This window comes from Pseudopodoces humilis, chromosome 12 (genome assembly GCF_049639895.1).
Source record: "Pseudopodoces humilis isolate 2021_Gansu_Grassland_sample_001 chromosome 12, ASM4963989v1, whole genome shotgun sequence".
Taxonomy (NCBI): Eukaryota; Metazoa; Chordata; class Aves; order Passeriformes; family Paridae; genus Pseudopodoces; species Pseudopodoces humilis.
In genome coordinates this window covers 14,607,670-14,626,937 of record NC_142211.1, presented here as the reverse complement: position 1 = coordinate 14,626,937, position 19,268 = coordinate 14,607,670, and the positions used below count along the sequence as shown (strand labels likewise).

Sequence of the window (19,268 nt, the reverse complement as noted above, 5' to 3'; positions counted from 1 at the left end):
ATTTAATTTCTGTTAAATAAACAGCTTTTTCTTTTTTTCCTTTCCTGGACCAGTTGGGGGGGAGGGGTCATTTCCCTGGAGAAACCCCCATTTGGAGTTTTGGTCACAAATTTGCCCTAAACTAGGACATACACCTGACTCACTGTTCCATCCTCTTGCCGTACAAGGGTCCACTGTCCTTCATCATTCAAAACCTCACCCAATTCAAGCTGAAACTATCTAGAAAGAGCCATCCTGGTTGGTCGGGCTCTTTAGCTTTGGGCCTGGGCTTTGGTCACCTTTGATAACTCAAAAAACTAACAACCTGTTCTAATTATACCTTTTAACACGATAGCCACTTTTGATAACTCAGAACTACTGATCTGGTGTATTTATACCTTTTGACACAAGAGGGCAGTGTTACCACAAAAATGAATACAATGACAAACACAACTTATACAGGACATTTAGGGCAGTAAGAGTTATAGTAGCAGAATAATAGAAAATACTGATAATACTTTGGGTTTTGCTTGAGCTACCCCTAAACTTTCTAGTGGCTACCCTGTGTGGCCAGAAACACACCCCCCCCCCCCCCCCCCCCCCCCCCTTTTTTTTTTGCTGGCTTTCCAGTACCTTTTCTCAAAGGTCAGCGCTATATGTCAGACGTCTCCAACATGCTGCCTCCACCAAGCACTGGCATCCCCAGTGTCTTCTAGGCGTATTTTGGGACCTCTTAATTCCAATAAAGCATACCTTATCTGCTGTATAGAAGTTTCTTGTTTGCCTCTGCAGTGAGCACCCAGGGAGCGGAGGTCCTCTGGAAAGACCTGGGCCATGGCTAGGATTGTCTACCTGCCGGTCAATCCTGCAGCCAGATGAAGAAATCTGAGTCACAGCACCAAAACTGTGTTGTATAGGAATAAGGACTTTACAATTAAAATTGTAAAGTGATATGCTTTATTTCCAGCTGCGATGCATCGGGGATCCTCCATCATACATGTGTACCTGATCAAGACAGGTTTCAGGTTTAAATACACATAGATTCCACTAGCCCATACCTCCCTGCCCACCCATTCCCTGCCCATTCTCTGCCTCTTTGAGCTTTTTATTATAATGAGTCTTCTGTGGTGCTACGCCTCCTTGTGGTTGCAGAGAGAGTGTCTGATGAAGTAAAGACATCTTCCTCAGTGTTCGCTGATGGACCCCCATCTCTGGGCAAGCGCAGTGGAGGTTTGGCTTTCTCCCAGGTCAGTTTGCCCTGGCTAAAACCAGGAGCCTGGTTTTTGCTGGCTTCTTAAACCACAGGTTCTGCTTTATAGGGTTTTCACAATACCTAAGTCTTGCTTTACTGTGTTTTCACAATATACATCTTTATGGACTTTACCTAGAAACTAAATTCTTATGTGTTGTTGGTGCAAGTTATTTCTACTTTTAAAATAAGCTATATTTCTGTTTCCTTTCACCTGCTTAAGGACTTTATATGTTTTTAAAATTCTGAATTTTCATAAGCATACATGTTTCCCATATCACCAGCTGGCAACCAAGCCCCATTCAGCTGTCCTTCCACCTCTTTTCCCTCACCTGTCTCTTCTGAAGAGCATGTAGACATCCATTCTACCACTCCAGTCATGCGAATCATCCCACCACGTTTCCATGATAGCTTTCCTTCTGTACAGTGGCTTTCATCTCCTCTTGTTTCTTACCCATACTGTGTGCATTAGTGTACATGCACTTCAGATGGGCTCCTGATTTCATCCCTGACTGTGGCTTTCGCACATACAGAAGTCACTGAGCCTTCAGATAGGGCTTTTTGGCTGTAATTTAGATGCAATTATCCTGTTAGGTGTAGTATATGTTTAGTTTTGTCAAAAAGATTCTGTAAGAGGTAGTTGTTACAAAGGTGATATGGGACAACTTAGACAAGTCCCTGTTTTGACAGGTTTCTGGCAGTAGACAGAAGCTTTATTGAGACAGCCAGCATCCCTAAACCCACTCTCGCTCGTGAGTTCTTAATAATGACCAGTCAGGCCTATTACAACATAAATTGTTTATTGAGCAGGCCAAGGAAAACAGACATAAGGCTTTAAACAGGCTTACTTATCACACAGGATAAACAAATGAAACACTATGTCCTGGGTTGATTATGATGTTAAATTGTATCCCCATTCGTGAACCTAACACAGACACAGGTTTTGTATTCTTAAAATTTCATCTAAGAGTAAAAGTGAGTGGAAAAGACGCACCGAGTCTGTTATCAGAGAGTGTACTCGCTCCCCCCCCGCATCGGGAGTTTTGACTACAGCACAGACAGACAAGAAGAGACAGATCGCCTTGGCTTTCCAACTAGCTGAAGCAGAGAAGTCTTCCTGGACTGTTTTCTTTCCCTTTTTCTGAAACGAATCGAACCTGCTCTGAACTGGGTACTCGGGGGAGCACCGGGAGCTTGCACCCGTGGACTACCGGGAGCCCAGCCTGGGCAGCGGCATTTTCCAGCGCCAGAGGGACTGATAACAGAGCGAACACCCACAGGAGAGAGACCCTCTGAAGTTTGTCATCTCTTTGGAACGGCGAGCGGTTTTGTAATTTGATATCGTTCATTTTTGTGCTGGGTAGTTCTGTGCCTGTGAAATAAACAGGTTTTTTCCTCTTCTCTCCGAGAAATCTCTTCCTGAACCGGTTGGGGGGTGGGAGAAAAGGGCCACGTGGGTTTGCTTCCCGGGGGGAGCCCCATTGGAGGTTTTCTCCCAAATTTGCCCTAAACCAGGACAAATACATTCATTGGCGCCCAGCGCGTGGCACGAGAGAGTGGAAAAACCCTGTACTGATTGTACTGAAGTGGCAATTACTTTGTATTGGGATAAGATAAAGCAGTCCCTAGCCATCCAGCCATGCTGCTTGAATTAATAATGTCTTTTGGGGTGCAGGCCTTCATGTGTTTCTGGTCACTAGGCGTTTTTGAGGTTTTAATACCTTTATGGTCCCTTGGTTTATTTTCTTATCCACAACTAGCCCCGGTATTGTCCCTAACACATAGCTTTTACAGTAGAGGGGCACAGATTAGAATAGCTATTGGGCTGGGCCTAGTGATTATGATTTCTAAGAAGTTTATTCAGGTGCTGGAGTCTTTTCCAAATATAAAGGATTCATGGGTATGGTTATGCACCCAGTTTGTTAGAGGAGGAGCAGGGAACGAGGCTTTTCAACCTTTCCTTTCCTTCTTCTCCTCTGAATCGGTTACATCACTATTGGAGAGTGTTCAGTTCCCCCTGAATATTAAAGAGACCATCTTTCTAGTATTTAATCTGCTAAGTTTCCTCTATACAGTCTTCAGCCTCTCTAGAATGAGGGCTGAGATTTCTAGAGGGACTGATGAGACCCCTGAACCAAGCATGGAAAATCCTGAGTGGGGTGGAAAATGGGAGGATATAGGCCAAATCCTGAAGCAATTTTCTGACCCTATAGTTTGGGATTTTCCACATGAACAAATTCTGAATCCAGCTGAGGTGGGGAAATACCTGAAAGAAAAGTGTCAGGATGATTCCAAGGAAAAAAAGATCATAGCAGTAAGCTGGGCCCTGGCATATGCTTATCGTACATTGCTGGATACTGTAAGGCAGCAAACAGGAGACAGGGGACAGGGAGATAAATCAACAGTTACCCCAATTACTCAGGCTGCAGCCAACCTCCCAGTTACAAAGCTGGTAGCTAAACCAGACAGCAAGCCTCAACCAATGGCTGTTGCTACTAGCACGAGAAGTGGAAAGTGCACAGACAAAACCGATCGACCAGTGGATGATGATGATGATGCAGGAGAAGGACCCTCAAAGCCTCCTGACATAAAACCAAGAGTCAAAGCAACTGGCACAAGATCAGAGGCTAATATTGAGTCCTTTTCCCTGAAAGATCTTCGTGGTCTGAGGAAGGACTACACTCGATGACCTGATGAATCTATAATTAGTTGGTTAGTCCATCTGTGGGATGCTGCAGGTGAAGCTACAGTTCTGGATGGCACTGAAGCGAGGCATCTGGGATCCCTGTCACACGATCCAGTTATCGACCAGGGGATGATGAGGGGAGCTAACCCTCACAGTCTCTGGGCACGGGTCCTGGAAAGGGTAGCCCAAAGATATTTGTGTGCAGATGATCTCTACATGCAGCAAACACAGTGGAAAACCATCGAACAAGGGATCCAACGCCTGAGAGAAATGGCAGTGGCAGAGATTGTCTTTTCAGATGACATACCAAATAAGAATCCAGACTTGGTGCCATGTACATCCGTGATGTGGCGAAAATTGGTACGACATGGGCCACAAGAATATGCATCTGCTTTAGCAATGATGAAACAGGATGAAAGGGAGGAGACTGCTTGATATGGCAAAGAAGCTTTGAGCATACGCAGATGCCGTGCATGGCCCCACACATGCAAGAATCGCAGCTGTGGAAACACGTCTGCAGAAATTAGAAGATAAAATAGAGGAGAATCACAAGAAACTTAGAGAGGAGATTAAAGAGGACCTTCTCCAAATCTCAGCAGTACAGATCAGAGGTTCTGGCACTCAACGCAGACGTTCCCCAGATCAGGAGAGAAGGTACACCCCATGAGCTGAGCTGTGGTTCTTCCTGCGTGATTGTGGAGAAAACATGAGGAGATGGGATGGGAAATCTACTGCAGCTCTGGCACAACGGGTGCGTGAATTGAAGGAAGAGAAGAGTCACAAAGGAAGTTCTACCAAAAGGGAAGCAGCTCCAGTTGCCCATAACCGAACTGCCAGGTATGATGATGATGATGACGTCCGATCCCCTTGAAGGAACCTCCAAGACATATACCAAAGGAAAGAAGGATAACTAGGCTTAAAGGGGCCCTGCCTCTAGCCAGGTAGAAGCTAGGGAAAATCGTGTTTTTTGGGCTGTGTGGATTCGTTGGCCTGGCACATCAGATGTTGCAGATAGACTTGGATTGGCAACACAAGGGGAAATTCTTCCTAGCTCGATAAGCCCATGATGGCTCAAGCCATCACAGCAGAAATGCGACCTATAAGTGGGCACGAGAACAATGGGTAGATCTAACCATGGACAATATCTCCCAAGTTATCCATGATTATGAGATGTATGCTGCAATCAAGCAGGCCAAGTGGGTGAAACCCCTGGAATATGGTAGGTGGTGGTCCAAATATAAATATGGGGAGGACTGACAGATTGATTTCATCACACTGCTTCAAACCTGCCAAGGCAAGTGCTACATGTTCCTAATGGTAGAAGCCACCATTGGATGGCTGGAAACCTACCCTGTGCAGCACACTAGAGGCTAGAACACCATCCTAGGCCTTAAAAAGCAAGTCCTCTGGAGTCACAGTACCCCCAAGAGAACTGAGTCAGACAACGGGACTCATTTCAAGAATAGCCTTAAAAACACCTGGGCTAGAGAACATGGCATCGAATAGGTGTACCATATTCCTTACCATACACCAGCTGCAGGCAAAGTAGAGCAGTACAATAAATGGTTAAAAAACACCTTGAAGGCACTGGGTGGGGGATCTTTCAAAAATTAGGAGCTGCATTTAGCAAAAGCCACCTGGCTGGTTAACATCTGAGGCTCCACCAACCGATCAGGCCCTGCCCAATCTGAACCACTGCATATGGTAGATGAAGGCAAGGTCCCAGTAGTATATATCAGGGGACTGTTAAAAAAGACTATTTCAATTAATTCTGCCTCAAATAAATAAAAACCCATCTGTGAAGTTGTCTGCTCAGGGACCAGGTTCACATGGTGGATAATGCAGAGAGATGGAGAAACACGTTTTGTACCATGGGGAGACATGATGTTGAGTAAGAACCATGTATAAATACCACTATTTGCTGAATGTCACTGCCACTATCTGTATATAGCTATATGTGTGTGTATATATATATATATATATGTATGTATGAATGTGTGTGTGTAGAGTTAGAATTATATTAGTTTGGTCACTAAGGTGATGATATGGAATAAGGGGTGAAATGTCCTGGGGTGATATTTATGATACTGTATCCCCTATCATCTGCTTTATGTGCTTTATGTTCTTTTTTCCTGTGCCTGTGTGCACTCTGCTTGTTAAATAAACAAGGTTTTTTTTCACTTTTGACCAAGAAATTCCTTTTGAACCTGTGGGGGAGAGGCTGCTGAAACCTACCTCTGTTTAGAGGAGTCACCCTTTCAGGATGTTTCCTCCTAATTTTTCTCAAACTGAGAGACAAACTTGGTGCCCTACTAAGGTGAGGCTGGAGAAAGTGAAAAAAAAACCCAACCAGTAATAACTTCATTCTGGTTAAAGTCATGGTAGAATTGGCTTCAATATTCAGGTAAAGAGAGATGGAGCAGTTTTCAAGTTGACAGTGATTCTGTTTTTCAAAGGGATGAGACATAATTATAAATAAATATATTCTGTCCTTTATGTGTTCTGATCTTTTCTTTGGCTGTAAACTAACACTTGTCAGAAGTATACCTGTGTAGTAGCATTTCTATATTTTACATGCATATTAATGAGTGTATTAAGCACAAATGCTAGGGATGTTGTAAAGTAAACTGTGGATACTAAATGCAAAAAAGCAAGCAAGGAACAGAGCCTGTGTGAAACTAAGTCACACAGGCTTCTCACTCTGGCCTGAGAAAGCATGAGAAAGAATCTAAACAGTCCTTGGTAAAGGACAACAATCTGCAGGTGTTGTTTAGTCAAAGGGTGGTGTTCCACTTATGGTGATGTGTTGCTTTAATGACCAATGAGAGTTTTACCTCTCAGACCTTCTCGAACGTGTATAAAAGAAGATCAAGAATAATAAAATTTGGTCTCTTGGACAATGCAGCTAAAAGAGTCATGTTGTACTCCTCGCCGTTCCTAATACAGTGCAACATATGGGGTCCCAGCAGCCGAATCATCCGCATCTCGTCCCCAGATGGCCACAGCTGTAACACTTTCAAAGCCTTCTGATACAGTGAATCTAATGCTGTTTACATCCAATTCAGAGAAAGGACGAGTCGTTCCTTTCGGTTTCCTTTTGCAGTAATACCGGTATCCTTACGGCCCACAAATGCAATATGCAAACGCAGTGGCTTATCCCAGGAGTCAAGCTCTAGCTTCGTCAAGATTGCTGTTCCAGGCCCACTCACTGGCAGGGCCTCCTGCCCAGGGTCACTCAGACCTATAGCTCTCCAGGAGCTCACGGGGAAAAACTCCTTACCTCTCAAAGAAGGAGGAGGGGGACTCTAATGTCCTTCAGCTTGTGGCTGCAACGAACGTCAAGGGGTCACCAGATGTTTTTTAGCTCGTGGCTGCAACGAATGTCATGTCGGGGTCCACCATATATCGCACTATATTAGGAATGGTGAAGCAGTATGACATGACTCTCTTAGACAATGCAGCTGAGAGAGTCATGTCGTACTGCTTGGCCGTTGCTAATATTGTGCTACAGTAAACAGCTTTTGTTTTAATAGCTTTGACTTTTCAAGGATTCACAGAAAGCATTGAGAAAACATTCTTTGAACTACTGATTGATCTCTTAGGTAAATTGTGCTTCATGTAAATGAAGTTTGGAATAACCTACAGACATACAGATTTTAAAATGTGTGTGCATAGTAATTGTTATGGCCTTTCCTGTGAACTGAGTTTCTATCAATGTGGATTTTTTGTGTTTCTATCAGGAGCTACTGTTTCTGCAGTTTCTGAGTCTGAGCAATTGCTTATTTGTACTCTGTCCATTTACTTTAAGTTGCCCCTGAAGTAGAAGCTGTGCGCTCACAAGTTCTGACAGCTGGTGGTTTGAGCTTCAGGTTTTAATGTCCTTGACCAATTAATCACTAGCAAGCAGAACAAGTAAAGCATCAGCAGCAGTACTGTGAAAGGGAACATCTGCTGGTTGTGGTACTGGAAGGCATGAGGGTAATAACTCTTCTTGAGAAAGGTGCATTATACTCTTGTCAAGAATGCTGAGCACAGATGTTTCAGTTTCTGCTGCCTGCTTGGAAAATAAGCACACCTTCCAATATATTGTGCCAGGAAATAAATCAAAACAAAAGAAATCAGATTAAGGAATGTTGCCGCTGAAGATGAATATATCATACTGACACAGGTCGAGGTGTGGTGAAAAGAAGAAAAAGTTTATTTTTCCTCCCAGGATTTATAGGCTTCTGACCACGGCCAGGGATTGGATGGTCAGGATAACACTTTCTCACTGCACTGGCCATGAGAGATGCCCATCACAAGATGTATAACAGAAAGAATGTACACATATCTATGTTTACAGTTACTGTCCTGGGAAAGTCTTTAGAAAACCATGTCAGCAAGCTCAGAAGCTGAGTTTTCAGGGCGACAAAGGAAAAACAGATTAAGATATTAAATACTCATTGTTGCCAGGTTAGGGGACTGTTAACCCAAAATATTTTTGGCCTGTGAAATGCTGAGTAGAGATGTCAAGTTTTACGATGTCTTGGTCTTTACACCAAGAAAAGCTATATAGGTATCATGGTTTGACACTGGCCAAATGCCAGGCACCCAGGAGTCACTCACTCACCCTGCCCTGCCACAGCTGGGCAGAGGAGAGAAATAAATTAACAAAGGGTTCATGAGTTGACATAAGGACTGAGACAAAGCACTTCAAGGGAAAACCAGGTTCAGCCTAAAGGTACAATGAAGTAATCCTCCCTTTGCCCCCCGAAGTAATCCTGGCTAGCTCCATCGAGGGGGGGGTCAGGGAGGTTCTTCACGACCAAGAAAAAGACCAAAAAGGGCTGCTTCTCCCTCCGGGGTAACGGAGGATGTTTATTTCTGGCTGGCTTCCAGGGGGGAGAAGAGGCCCGGTATCTCTTTCCCAGACTCTTTCAAACCTCGGGAGAGGGGCGGGGAGACATATAACACCAACCAATGGGATAACATTTCAGGGACGGGGAGGGGAGGGGAGGGGAGGGGAGGGGAGGGGAGGGGAGGGGAGGGGAGGGGAGGGAGGGGAGGGGAGGGGAGGGGAGGGGAGGGGAGGGGAGGGGAGGGGAGGGGAAAAACACGTCACAGCTGCCTAGAGGGTTTACACAGAAACTAGGTAACTCCCAGAAATATGCACTACCACAGTACAAAGTGAATTTATTACTAATAAAATCAGAGGAGGATAATGAGAAGTAAAATAAGCCCTTAAAACACCTTTTCTTCCCCCAAACCCTCCCTCCTTACTGACAATGCAGAGGACAGGGTCATGGGGGTTTTGGTCAGTTCATCACCCAAGGTTTTCTTTTGGTGCTCAGTGAGAGTGTTAGTGTTCAGGAACACATAATCACGGAATGATTAGACGAAGGTGCTTTATTAAGAGCTCTGGGTGTCAGGGGTACAAGTACCCAAATGTGACCCAACTTGGTTTTTAGCTGAACATGTTTTTATACTCTATCATTATATAACTTACATATTAATTATTAAACTTACATTGTTCTCAATGCATTGATTTTACCCAAGCATGGATTTCTCGTGATCCCCTCAAACCCCTAACATAGTTTCTCATGATTCTTTAAACAATAATTATATCTAATCACATCTAACAATTGTATCATTTATCATATACTGACTACACAGGTGCAGTTTCACATGATCTTAGCAAGCGCAAGGCCTAACATTTCTCAGGGCCTACTTTTAACACTTTTCCCAGGGCTTGCCAAGCCTAACTTTCTTTCTAACTCCCCAAATTTTCTATGATTTTAAGACCTTTTACTGTCATTCCCCCCCTTTGAAAGCATTTTCACTTCACTATAAGTGCAAATGTTTTCACTTGATACAGTCCTTTGTTTGTACTTGATGTTCTTCGAATCCATGATTGATGTAAACGCTGTCCTGGATGCTGTCATGAACTTGAGAACCAGAAGATGGTGGGTGTGGATCTCGTGTCAGTGCCTTTATTATTTTCTGGTTCCAGGACATTTTCTTCTGTATTTCTCCCTTTAAAATGCTATAAACTAATCAAATTGCTAAGAATACAATTAGTAAGATTATCACACTCTCAATGACAGATTTAATCCATGAACTCACATTCCACCCTAACTCTTTGAAGATTTTGCCTAACCAACTTGTAGTCAAATCCTTTTGCTCTTCCTGTGCTTCATGCTCTATTTGTTGCAACTGACTGATGTCATATTCTACATCTGCAGTTACATTTGGGATGTGGATACAGCAATGATCAATCCATCCTTTTAAAAACCCACACACTCCGTGCTCTTTCAGGAGTAGCAAATCTAAGGCAAATCAATTTTAAAAAGTAATTTTTGTGGTGGCTTGTAACTGTACGTTTACTTCTTTAAACCCTTCCTGGGTGACTCTTGCCAGTCTATCAATCTGACCTGTAAGTGTGTACAGCATTTCTTTATTCTGATAGTTTGTTATAGGACCAAGCAAAGACTCTAGGGCTCACCCAAATTTCACTCTACTAGAGGGTTCTTGCCAAGTGTCATCCTGATTCTATTCCTATCCTAATTCTCCCTAGCTGTGCCTGTTGTTTAGCCACTGGGTTGTTTTTCAAGCAGATCTCACATTTTGACATTACTGATTTTGCCATTGTTAGCATCCGTACCGAGATTAATTTTTGTTTTAGCAATTTTACCAATGCCTCTGCACCCCAGTGACAGTAGTTATGTTTAATTTGTAGAACTTCTCTCATTATCAAGGGTAACACTATTTGTCTTTGTGCAGTTACATACCACCCTTCTGAATTTTTTTGTGCATTTAGCAAATGTCCAAATTTCTCATCTTCTACTGAATATTTTGGTTTTGGAGGCAAATTGAATTGAGATGCATTAGTCTTTAAAGGTATCAATGCCATTGCAGTTTGCACTTTTTAAGCAGCTTGTTGGGCTGTCCAGTCTGCTTTTCCATTCCCCTCGCAAATTTTGGAGTTTCCTGATTGGTGTGCTTTACAGTGTATAATTGCCACTTGTTCAGGTTTTTGTATTGCTTTTATCAATTGCAGGACTGCATCTTGATGTTTAATGGGTGTACCTTGAGAACACAGTAGTCTTCTTTCTTTCCACAGTGCTCCGTGTACATGTACTACTCCAAAAGCATACTTTGAGTCAGTCCATATGTTTACCCTTTTCCCTTTACTCAGTTCTAGTGCTCTGGTTAAGGCAACCAGTTCTGCCCTCTGGGCAGATGTATTTGGTGATAATGCTTTTGCCTCCACTATTGTACTGACTTGTTACCGCATATCCAGCGTATCTGGTCCCCGTTCTCCACAAAGCTGCTTCCATCTGTGAATAGCTCCCACTCTGGTTGCTCTAGTGGGATGTCTTTCAGGTCTTCTCTTGCCAAATAGGTGTACTCTATTACTTCTACACAGTCATGCTCTAATGGGCCTTCTTCAGTTGTGGTACCTAGGAACAAAGCTAGATTCAAGAGGTTAGTTGTCTTTAGTGTGACATCATCCTGCTCAGTCAGGATTACCTGGAATTTCATCATCCTGCTTGGAGATAGCCAATGGCCCCCCTTTTGTTCTAAAACAGTGGTTACGATATGTGGCATGTAGACATTTATGTGTCTACCCATAGTGAGTTTTTTAGCTTCTTGTATCAGCATCACAGTGGCTGCAACTGCCTGCAGGCATGAAGGCTGTCCAGCACTCACGTTGTCAAGTTGTTTGGAAAAGCACCCTACCAGCCTTTTCCAGCTTCCCAAACATTGGGTCAGTACTCTCAGTGCTAGGTGTAGTCTTTCATGCACAAACAGGTGAAAATCTTTGGACAAATCAGGCAATCCTAACGCTGGAGCAGTTGTAAATGCCTCCTTTAGTTTGAGGAAGGCCTCCTTCTGTGGTTTGTCCCAGGTAAATGGCTGCGTCTTCTGGGCCTCATGCAGGGGTTTTGCAATTAGTCCATAGTCCATGATCCACAGTACCACTCTGTCATCCCAAGGAAAACTCGCAGCTCATGTAGGTTCTAGGGTTCTGGAATAGCACAAATAGCTTGAATACGATTAGTACCCAGCTTACATTGCCCTTGTGAGATTTCACATCCCAGGTAAATCACAGTTTGCCGGGCAATTTGTGCCTTTTATTCAGACACCTTATATCCTCCCATTCCCAGCTGATTTAAAATGTCAAATGTTACTTTTATGCAGGTTGTCTTTTCCTCTGTAGCTATCAGTATATCATCAACATACTGTAACAGCAGATATTATTCTCTCAGTACTTGCCTGTTCTTGGTCCAAATCTCCAGCTCCTTATCCAGCTGGCTTCCAAATAAGGTTGGACTATTCTTGTATCCTTGTGGGAGTCATGTTCAGGTGAGCTGAGTTTTCCTTCCATTTTCTGGACTTTCCCATTGAAAGGCAAACAGTTTCCTACTTTCTTTGTCAAGGAGTTTGCAGAAAAAGGCATTTTTTTAAAATCAATTACAGCAAACCATTTATATTTCTCTTTTATGGATGTTAACAATGTGCAAGGATTAGCTACCACTGGGTAAATATCTTTAGTTATTCCATTTATTGCTCTCAAATCCTGTACTAGTCTGTATTGGTCAACACAGAAATTTGGACTCTAGTGTTAACTACAGAAGTAATAGGTGCACGTTTAGGATCCACTATTGCTATAATCAGTATGTCTCTTGTTATTTCTAGTGAGCATTTTAAATACAACCAACCTCCACCTCTCTGCTCACTCATGAGAGGCAGAGTTACCAGTTTCCCTCATTCTGAGGCTGTTTGGGCTCCACTCCCAGAAGCTGAGAAGGAGACTGCTTTGTCTCACAGCCCAGAGCCTGTGGAGGTGTGCTAGGTTGTACAGTGGGGGAATTCGATACAATGAACTTGGGACAGTGCCAATTAGAGACTACTTTACTCAACTTTTTAACTGATAAGCCATCTGTTACATTTCTGGGGACCCCCTTCTTTATTTCTAGTGACCACCAATACGGGCGGTTAGAGATTTGTTTTCCCTTTTCTGTGTTTTCGTTAAGAGAAGCAATGTATCTAACACTCTCTGCTTTTTCTGATTTTTCTTCTGGGATTTTTACAGGTCCATAATTTCTACTGTAATTAATTAGCTCTTTTGCAGCTTCGCTCCATGTCCAAATTTTATGGCTTCTAGAAGGAGAACGCAATTGTGAACCTGTCGGCTGAGAGGGGGTGGTGAAGGGAGTAAACCCAGGATCAGTGGAACCAGGTCCATCGATCCAGTTCCTAAGAAATCTGTCTAGTCAATCCACAGGGGTTATAGTTGCTATGGTTTAGTTTTGGGCTTTTTTTGGAGGAGAATTGCTGTAGGTTTAAGTGATTCTGGAAGGCTTCAAATTGAAGGAGTCATAATTTCAGGCTTCACAGGGAACTGCACTGGCAATCCACAGTCAGCAGTTAATTTTCTGTCGTGCATCATTTGCAAGCAAGCAGCTTTGTGAATGTTTTCCAACAGTTGGTCAGGGGTACCAGCTATAGCTATGGAGTCCCCCCTTTCCAAGGAATTAAGCCCCTTTGCCCAATAAGCTGCACACTGAGTTAGGGACCCTGCGTTACATCTTCCTCCTGTTGTTAAGAAGATTTCATGTTGCCAGTACCCACTGGCTTCCCATTCTCTCAATCGAATCTGATCACCTCCGGTGAGAGACACTTGGAATATGTATTCTGTCTCTGACTAGTGAGGGACATGCCCATACTCCTTTTTAACTTAGCCAGTTCAGTAGCAGTGCATGGGAGGGTTTTTTTAGTGGTTATATGAGGATCAAGATCTTCATCACTGTTATAATTATATTCTGTTTTAATTAGAGGTTTCAAACTAGGACAGCAGTGTCCCCCACAATTTTATCCGAGTTAGCTCCTTTTGAGGGTAAATTTGATCAATGAGAGGGGTTTCCCTCTCTTCTGTTTCTTTTAGCAAGTCAGCATTTTTTGAATTGTGATCATGGAGGGCTGCTCGCAACAGATTGATCTCCCTCCTTTCTTCATCTAATTTTTTTTGCAAAATTTCAGCTAGGTTTTCAAGGGAGTCTATTATAGTTCTTTCCTCACTTCTTCACTCAAAGCGAGTTTCTATAGCTGCTGTAAGACAAGCTCCCAAAACTGAGCAGAGTATAGTTTTATTTTTGCCCAGTTTAAATTTTGTTTCATGTTGTAAAGAACATACTCTATCAATCACATTTTCCAAATTAAACCAATTATTACGCTTCCACTCTTCCCCTCTCGGAGAAAGTCTAGCCTTGTGTTTTGCTAACAGAGCATGAAATGCAGCTTTAACTTCTGCACTGCCATTTTCAGTCATTTTTATGGAGGGAAAACCGCTACAGGGAGGTATAAACTTAAATTATACACACACACACATCTTTTTGCTTCCTTGTATGGGTGAAAAGACCAAATCTGCTTGGGAGGCACTCCTTCTGTTTAAATTTCTGGTTGTTTCTCCACTACACCAAGCAGTCAAAATTCATAGAAACAACAAAAAACAACATTCCCCCCCTTTTGCACTAAGAGATCTTTTGCAAAAATCTGCAGACAGAGCCCTCAAGTGAGCATGGGGTGCTTTTCACCTTGGCATGTGCAGTTTGCAGGAAATGCGAGTTGCCCCCCTTACTTTCTAGACACTGCTCACTCTTTTCAGAGTGTTGGGCTAGGTGTGGCTGGAGCAAAACGTCCTTCCCCTAATACAGACTGCACAACAAACCTGCAGCCCCTTCTGTCTGTCAGAAATCCGCTCTGTGACTCCAGTTTAAATGTCATGATTCACTAATGCAAGTGGGAGTTGTGAGAGGTTCGTTTGATCTCAGAGTGCAAAAAGGATAAAAAGGGATTTCAGTTTAAATCACAACAGCAATAATGTACCTTTATTTTAGTTCCAACAACAAGGGTTATGTGATAGAGGAGAGAGAGAGAGAGAGGGAGAGATAAAGAAAACAAAGTAAAGAAAGAGAGAAGAGTGGGGTTATAGCTACCAATGGATGAGACAGGGTCGCTGGGGTTTACTTCTGTGGGGAGATCTCGCAGAAATTAACTTAGCCTTATCTAATTCTTCCCCAAAGTTACCTTGTTTCTAATGTGCTAATAAGCACCCCAAAGGAGAAGTACCTGGTATGGGAGTATTGCTGCCCAAAACCCCTTTAATCTTCTCCATATTACAACTACAATATACCACAAATGCTGAACCTGCGACTCTTTTGCAGTCATCTGACAGCGCCTAGGCAATACCACCAGGAATTCCTTTAGCCCAACCAAGCATAGCTTTCGCTGCATTTTATTGGCAGGCACCCAAACCAAAATAAAAGCACCTTACTGTTGCAATCTGCTCCCGGGGGACCCCTCTGTTCTACCCCCCATGGTGAGAGTCCTGTTCTTCATGGAACACGGGAGGGGGAGAGGTCCTGGAGTGAATACAACACGGACTAAATGTATCTAGACACAGGAGGCTCAGACTTGCTTAGAATGATCCCAGGTTTATTGTCTGTCGTCCATCCGGGGCAAGAAAGAGGCCAAAATGCCCTGGGTCTTATCTCTTATACTAGGGGGTGGGGGTGATCAGAGGACACAGGGAAGTTACAGCCAATGGGACAGGGGAAAGGGAAAAGGTTTTCAGGTAGGGACTAACATTACACAGACTGAGGGTGAGTTTTACCCTTGGGATATAGCATGATTTTTAGATGCACTACAACACCTCACCCTTTTCTGTTACACAAAAAGGAGAAAGAAAGAAAAAAAACCTTTAGCTTATTTTGTCTTTTAGCATGAGCTTGCCCACCACTCACAATTGGTGGGCCGATTAGATTCATTTCTGTCAGCTAGTTCCATGTGGTTAGCTTCTGAGGTAGTAGAAATTACACTACTAAGGGCCTTTAAAATTAAACAACAGACAATTCCAAATGCTAACACAATCAAAAACAACAAAAAACAACAAGATTGTTTTGATTATTGAAGTCCACCATCCTGTGAGTCCCCAGCCTTTGAACAGCTCTCTAAACCAGTCCTCTGATTCTTGTTTCACCTGTCCAATCAAGTTTTTCATCTCTCGGGGGGCTCCATGGACGTTGGGAGATTTCGAGGTCAAGTTCAAACAGCAAAGTCCTTCAAATTCCTGGCATTCATGTCCATGCAGAAGCAAAAAGAAATCTATAGCCACCCTGTTCTGGAGGGTAGCTTGTCTGGTAATTTCGTCTTCAAAGAGGGAGCTGAGGGCAGTGGATGTTAAGTTGACCTGTTTCACTACCCAGCATTCTAACTGTCCTAATTCACCTAATGCCTGGGCAGCTGCAACCCATGGAAGAAATATGGATACATCAATTCTTTTTGATTTTGCCCAATGAAAAATGTCAGAATCACAATTTGGATCTAAAATGTCAGTGTTCCTTTTGTAAATTTTGTGGGTTGAATTTTCTTTTCGAATCCATTTTTTAATTTGGGTTTGGTTAGGTGCTAACAGGGACAGCTGCCCAAAGGTACACGGTCCTCCTCGAAGGTGAGATGGGATCCCTGCCCATGCTCTATCTCCGCAAATCAGAAATATGCTTTTAGGGAGGGTTCTTGGATGTGAACAGAGAGGATCATTGACTGTGATGTGAGTCCGCACACTACATCATTGCCTTGCCTTAAATTCGTTTCGATATTGTACTACATGGTGATATAATTTAGGGTCTGTCATTGTGTTATACATAAGGTAGATAAAAAAGGGTGCAGGAGCAGAACCTAATATCTCTAATTCTTGGGGTTCCTTTTCTGCTCTGGGCAGTTTTGGTAGCCACTGTTCTACAGGGTTTTTAATTGTTACTGTTCTCCGCTTACGGTTCTCGAGTGGGTGGGTGCTGTGTGTTTTGGGATCTGTATTGAACTTGGGATCACTAAAGCTGGCAGAAAATTCTTCATCCTGCAGTGGGATTCCTACCAGACAGGAGGACAAAGGGTCTTTTGCTGCTGCAGTGGACAGGCAGATGCTCTCTTGTTGGACTGTTTGTGCCAGGGTCATCCAGATGTTCTGGCGTGGCTGAGGGACAGTCCAGGTGGCTGTCAGGCTGCTCAGTGCAAGCAGGATGACAGCAGGGTTAAGGCTCATCTTGGATTTGAGTGAGAGGTAGGTTATTTCAAAAAAAAAGGAAACAGACATTTTTTAAAAACGTTTACAGCCAAAGTATGCAGGTCATAGGCTAGAAAGGTTTCTTCTTGCTCTCTCCGGCGGCGTCTTCTCTTGGAAGCAACTGCCACTTGCTACTCTTCTCTTTTTGCTGGGGCTGGATTTTTTGGAACAAAAGGTTTTACCCATTTCTGAGGAATCCATCGGGGGCCTGTAGGGGTAGATACACACCCGTAGCCACTCCCCCAGGTGACAAGTTCATAGGGGCCTTTAATTTGCCAAATTTCAGGGTCCCTGATTAAAACCAGTGGACGCTGTGACAATTTAAACTGATCACCACTGTTAAAATGCCGAGTCACAGGAGGATTCACGTTTTCAAATGAGCAGTTTAGGAAATTAATGGTAAACAGAGCTTTACAGAGTTTCTGTTGTGGAGACATTCACACTGCCTCGCTACCTTGCCTGGCTAGGACTTGTCTGAGCGTCTGGTGTGTAAGCTCAATCACCGCTTGACCGGTGGGGGAGTGGGGGATGCCAGTTTTATGTTCCACTCCCCACTGCTGGACAAATTCCAGGAATTCTTTGGATTGATACACTGGGCCATTATCAGTTTTAATTTCTTTAGGGATTCCCAATACAGAAAAGACCTGCACTAAGTGTTGTTTGGCATGTACAGATTTTTCTCCTGCATGAGCAGAGGCATATACTGCTCCTGAGTATGTATCAATGCTCACGTGTACATACTTAAGGCAACCAAAACTGGGGACATGAGTAATGTCTGTTTGCCACACTTCACAGCTTTCAATTCCTCAGGGATTAACCCCGACACCCAGGGATGGCACTGCCTGGAGCTGGCAACTGGGACAGGTAGCCACAATGGCTTTAGCCTGATCCCGTGTCAGCTGGAACTGACTAATCAGTCCTGGCACATTTTGATGGTACTGCTGGTGACTTATCTTGGCCTGTTGGAATACATCTGGAAGACGTGCCTTTTCGGCTGGGGCAGTGAGGGAATCAGCTTTCCGGTTCCCCTCAGCGATTTCACCTGGCAATGGGGTATGCGACCTTATATGCATTACATAGAAAGGATGCTCTCTATTCGAAACCAAATAAATGAGTTTTGACAGCAGTCTAAAGAGATGTTCGTTCTCAATGTCCTTGAGAACTGCCTGCTCCACTCTGGACATCACTCTCCCTACATAGGCTGAGTCAGTAACCAAATTAATTGGTTCTGAAAACTTCTCAAAGGCTCTTACGGCCTCAGCCAGTTCAGCTATCTGGGGTGACCCTTCTACAAACTCAATATCAGCTTCCCAAAGCTGAGTCTGTGGATTTCTCCAAGTCATCACCGACTTGTGGGATGTCCCAGATGCATCAGTGAACACTGTAAGAGCTTTGAGTGGCCGTTGGCTCCTTTTCTCATGAGGAATGAGGTGGAATTCCTCATGAAAGCATTTGTGTGATGGTGCATGAACTGAAATTTGCTCACTATAGCTGTCCAGAGCTAACTGGAGGTTAGCATTGCTCTGCAGCAGATGCTCAAACATCTCTTTGGTCAGTCTCTCAGGCGAGTTTCTGCCTTCTCCAGAGAGCCTGACTGGGAGGTGAATACACATAAAGTCACAACCTGCCAGTTCCCGCAGCCTTACCCTGGCCTTTTGAATCAGCTGAGCCATCAGCTCTTGTGGCTTGGTGATAGTTTTGGGTCTTTGATGGGAGAGGAAAATACATTCTATTATTAAGAGTGAATCTCTCTGCCCCTCGGCCCATTGGAATATTAACCCATGTAGGTGTGGCAATTTCCCCAGGACAATAAATTTGAAAGGCAGCTCCAGTTTAAAGCGGTGTGCCTGTCTTTCTGTCAAGGCCTTTTGTGCCTTTTCAATTACAGTTTTTGCTTCTGGAGTCAGCTCCCTGGGAGACAGTAACTCTCTCTCCCCTTTCGATAAATTGAGCAGGGGACTCAGGTCTTCATTCATGAGACCTAGCCAGGGTCTGACCCAGTTTAGTGACCCGCATATGTTGCAGTCAGCAACCTCAGGATCTCGTCCAGGGAAGCAGCAGGATTCTGGGGACCAGCATGGAACACCAACCGAGACAGGCTCCCGTTCATGAAACCATTTATTCAACATGGGAACAAAGTCAGGTCCAGAACAGAGAGCTCCGAACAGAGGCACAGCAGGGGTTTTTGAGGGACAGAACTCTTGAGGTTCTCCACCCTTGAGGGTGGAGTTCAGGGTCAGTGACCAGTA

The 19,268-nt window shown here is 43.8% G+C and overlaps 1 protein-coding gene and 2 pseudogenes across 1 annotated transcript in view; 2 read left to right on the top strand and 1 right to left on the bottom strand.

Moving 5' to 3' along the window:
* LOC148183404 (BDNF/NT-3 growth factors receptor-like) overlaps positions 1–19,268 on the top strand; it is a 596,246-nt gene that overhangs the window by 171,612 nt on the left and 405,366 nt on the right.
* On the top strand, positions 2,785–5,405 carry LOC148183412 (uncharacterized; annotated as a pseudogene).
* LOC148183411 (uncharacterized) lies at positions 12,650–14,226 on the bottom strand (annotated as a pseudogene).